Source organism: Heterodontus francisci, unplaced genomic scaffold, assembly GCF_036365525.1.
Source record: "Heterodontus francisci isolate sHetFra1 unplaced genomic scaffold, sHetFra1.hap1 HAP1_SCAFFOLD_1415, whole genome shotgun sequence".
NCBI lineage: Eukaryota > Metazoa > Chordata > Chondrichthyes > Heterodontiformes > Heterodontidae > Heterodontus > Heterodontus francisci.
In genome coordinates, this window is record NW_027141855.1 from 42,501 (window position 1) to 47,500 (window position 5,000).

Consider the following 5,000-nt stretch of genomic DNA (forward strand, 5'->3'; position numbering starts at 1 on the left):
GACGAATTTGACAACTCTGGCCGGACCTCTGGAACTCCATCCCGGGTAACCGGGGCAAATTTTTCCGCTTGATCGCCCTTCCACTGGTTAACCATTTGCCCTTTCGGACTTAGTCTCTGGACATTATTCGACGGATTTTCTGGTTAACCATTTGCCCTTTCGGACTTAGTCTCTGGGCATTATTTTCGACTTTTTGGTTAATGATTTCACACTTTTTACTTACTTTTGCGCTTTTTGGTTAATGATTACTCTGCTTACTGGTTAATTATTTGCCCTTTCGGACTTAGTCTCTGGACATTATTTTCGAGTTTTTGGTTAATGATTTCACACTTTTAACATATTTTTGCGCTTTTTGGTTAATGATTACTCTGCTTACTGGTTAACCATTTGCCCTTTCGGACTTAGTCTCTGCACATTATTTTCGACTTTTTGGTTAATGATTTCACACTTTTAACATATTTTTGCGCTTTTTGGTTAATGATTTCATACTTTTTACTTACTTTTGCGCCTTTTGGTTAATGATTACTCTGCTTACTGGTTAACCATTTGCCCTTTCGGACTTAGTCTCTGGACATTATTTTCGAGTTTTTGGTTAATGATTTCACACTTTTTACTTACTTTTGCGATTTTTGGTTAATGATTACTCTGCTTACTGGTTAACCATTTGCCCTTTCGGACTTAGTCTCTGGACATTGTTTTCGACATTTTGGTTAATGATTTCACACTTTTAACTTAATTTTGCGATTTTTGGTTAATGATTACTCTGCTTACTGGTTAACCATTTGCCCTTTCGGACTTAGTCTCTGGACATTGTTTTCGACATTTTGGTTAATGATTTCACACTTTTAACTTAATTTTGTGCTTTTTGGTTAATGATTTCATACTTTTTACTTACTTTTGCGATTTTTGGTTAATGATTACTCTGCTTACTGGTTAACCATTTGCCCTTTCGGACTTAGTCTCTGGACATTATTTTTGGGTTTTTGGTTAATGATTTCACACTTTTTACTTACTTTTGCCCTTTTTGGTTACTGATTACTCTGCTTACTGGTTAACCATTTGCCCTTTCGGACTTAGTCTCTGGACATTATTTTCGAGTTTTTGGTTAATGATTTCACACTTTTAACATATTTTTGCGCTTTTTGGTTACTGATTTCATACTTTTTACTTACTTTTGCGCCTTTTGGTTAATGATTACTCTGCTTACTGGTTAACCATTTGCCCTTTCGGACTTAGTCTCTGGACATTATTTTCGAGTTTTTGGTTAATGATTTCACACTTTTTACTTACTTTTGCGATTTTTGGTTAATGATTACTCTGCTTACTGGTTAACCATTTGCCCTTTCGGACTTAGTCTCTGGAGATTATTTTCGAGTTTTTGGTTAATGATTTCACACTTTTTACTTACTTTTGCGATTTTTGGTTAATGATTACTCTGCTTACTGGTTAACCATTTGCCCTTTCGGACTTAGTCTCTGGAGATTATTTTCGAGTTTTTGGTTAATGATTTCACACTTTTTACTTACTTTTGCGATTTTTGGTTAATGATTACTCTGCTTACTGGTTAACCATTTGCCCTTTTGGACTTAGTCTCTGGACATTATTTTCGGGTTTTTGGTTAATGATTTCACACTTTTTACTTACTTTTGCGATTTTTGGTTAATGATGACTCTGCTTACTGGTTAACCATTTGCCCTTTCGCACTTAGTCTCTGGAGATTATTTTCGACTTTTTGGTTAATGATTTCACACTTTTAACTTAATTTTGTGCTTTTTGGTTAATGATTTCATACTTTTTACTTACTTTTGCCCTTTTTGGTTAATGATTACTCTGCTTACTGGTTAACCATTTGCCCTTTCGGACTTGGTCTCTGGACATTATTTTCGAGTTTTTGGTTAATGATTTCACACTTTTTACTTACTTTTGCGATTTTTGGTTAATGATTACTCTGCTTACTGGTTAATTATTTGCCCTTTCGGACTTAGTCTCTGCACATTATTTTCGAGTTTTTGGTTAATGATTTCACACTTTTAACATATTTTTGCGCTTTTTGGTTACTGATTTCATACTTTTTACTTACTTTTGCGCCTTTTGGTTAATGATTACTCTGCTTACTGGTTAACCATTTGCCCTTTCGGACTTAGTCTCTGCACATTATTTTCGACTTTTTGGTTAATGATTTCACACTTTTAACATATTTTTGCGCTTTTTGGTTAATGATTTCATACTTTTTACTTACTTTTGCGCCTTTTGGTTAATGATTACTCTGCTTACTGGTTAACCATTTGCCCTTTCGGACTTAGTCTCTGGACATTGTTTTCGACATTTTGGTTAATGATTTCACACTTTTAACTTAATTTTGTGCTTTTTGGTTAATGATTTCATACTTTTTACTTACTTTTGCCCTTTTTGGTTAATGATTACTCTGCTTACTGGTTAACCATTTGCCCTTTCGGACTTAGTCTCTGGAGATTATTTTCGAGTTTTTGGTTAATGATTTCACACTTTTTACTTACTTTTGCGATTTTTGGTTAATGATTTCACACTTTTTACTTACTTTTGCGATTTTTGGTTAATGATGACTCTGCTTACTGGTTAACCATTTGCCCTTTCGGACTTAGTCTCTGCACATTATTTTCGAGTTTTTGGTTAATGATTTCACACTTTTTACTTACTTTTGCGATTTTTGGTTAATGATTTCATACTTTTTACTTACTTTTGCGATTTTTGGTTAATGATGACTCTGCTTACTGGTTAATTATTTGTACTTTCGGACTTGGTCTCTGGACATTATTTTCGACTTTTTGGTTAATGATTTCACACTTTTAACATAATTTTGCGCTTTTTGGTTAATGATTACTCTGCTTGCTTGTTACTGATTTCCCCTTTCGGACTTGATCTCTGGCCGTTCTTTTCGACCTTTTTGGATCAGGTTTCCACACTCTGAAATTATTTTGGGCTCACTGATTAGGCGAGATCAAGGGGGCATGCCTGGGCACTTTGGGCTCAGTTTGGGAAGGCGGCGTCCGTGTGCTCCTCCGCCCTTCCCGCACTTGCGGCTAGGTTTGCCAAACTGCGCTGACCCGCAGCCCTGCCTTTTTGCCCACGGCACGGAACGACTCAAGTCTGGCTCCGTTCCAGGCCGTTGCCTCCGGCTGCCCGCCGTCCGGCCGGCCTGGGACGTACCCCGGCTGACGGCGCCGGAGCCCCTCTAGCAGCCACCGGTGCCGCGGGCCAATGGGTCCGGGCGTTCCGGAGCTATCGGTGGGGAAGTGCTCTCCCCTTTTCCTGACGCCGTTCGCCCGAGCAGAGGTGCAGCCTGACGGGACTGCTGTCGCCTTCCGCGGCGCACCGGCCCCTTTCACCTGCCGTCGACCGCGCGCGGAGCTCGGACCTTCCTCCCCGAAGTTATGGCCCCGGCGCCGGAGGGTTCCCGGGGCCGGGCATTCAGCGGGGTGAGTCTTCACCTTCCCGGTCAGCCTGCGGGGTCGGTGCGCCGGCACTCGACGCGGGAGGGTCCCCTCTTTCCGTAGAGCCCCGCCCGGTGCCGATCGGCCGGCGGATTGCGGAGCGAACCGCGCCTGACCGACGGGCCTCGGAAACCCGTTGCAGTCGACGGGGGGGAACCGGACAGCGGGACGAGGTGCCGATTCCACCCGCAGATTCGATCCCGAAATCCCGCGGGATTCGGCGGTCCGACCCGACAGATTCAAACGTCGCCCGGGCGGCCCCCAGCGGTCGGGCCGGCCTGGTTCCGCCACCGCCCGATGCCCCTCGCCCCCGGCTACCGCCGACCGCGCCGACCGAGGGAATGCGGCCGGACGTCCGGCGGCAATCGGCCGGAAAGCGGTATGGCCATTTCCTACTGTCCCTCGGACGGGCAGAGGGGCGGCGCCGGGGCACTCGCGGACCAGGCCGCGCCCCTCCGAGCCCTACCGCCTGCCGTCGACCGCGCGGGGATCGGACCTCCCTCCCCGAAGTTATGGCCCCGGAGCCGGAGGGTAGCCGGGGCCGGGCATTCAGCGGGGTGAGTCTTCACCTTCCCGGTCAGCCTGCGGGGTCGGTGCGCCGGCACTCGACGCGGGAGGGTCCCCTCTTTCCGTAGAGCCCCGCCCGGTGCCGATCGGCCGGCGGATTGCGGAGCGAACCGCGCCTGACCGACGGGCCTCGGAAACCCGTTGCAGTCGACGGGGGGGGGGGAACCGGACAGCGGGACGAGGTGCCGATTCCACCCGCAGATTCGATCCCGAAATCCCGCGGGATTCGGCGGTCCGACCCGACAGATTCAAACGTCGCCCGGGCGGCCCCCAGCGGTCGGGCCGGCCTGGTTCCGCCACCGCCCGATGCCCCTCGCCCCCGGCTACCGCCGGCCGCGCAGACCGAGCGAATGCGGCCGGACGTCCGGCGGCAATCGGCCGGAAAGCGGTATGGCCATTTCCTACTGTCCCTCGGACGGGCAGAGGGGCGGCGCCGGGGCACTCGCGGACCAGGCCGCGCCCCTCCGAGCCCTACCGCCTGCCGTCGACCGCGCGGGGATCGGACCCTCCTCGCCGAAGTTATGGAGGTAAGACCGGGAGGCTGCCCAGGGTCGGGACTTCAACCGGCTGCCGCCACCCTTTCCCGCCTGTCCCACGGGCTCGGAGATCCAGGCCCTGCAAAGACCCTCCGGTCGCCACCCGACAGGTGCTTTACCGGAGAAATCGTAAACCGGCGTCAGGGCCGGACCTGTCCCGCAGAGGGCAGCCTGCGCCCTTATGCTTTCCCTTTTGCTTTGGCCCCGCAGTAGCAAATGGTTCACCGATAAGTCGGGAACCCACACGCCCGGCCCCACCCGCCCATCCTTCCGCAATGCATCGCCTAGACACACGCACCAAGGGCGCTCTCCTTCCCCCGCCTCCCACATCCCACAGGATGTGCCCTCAGACCACGGCGCCCACACAACCACCCACCCACCCACCCAACCTTCCTAAACACGCCGGCAAACATGCATCGAAACACGG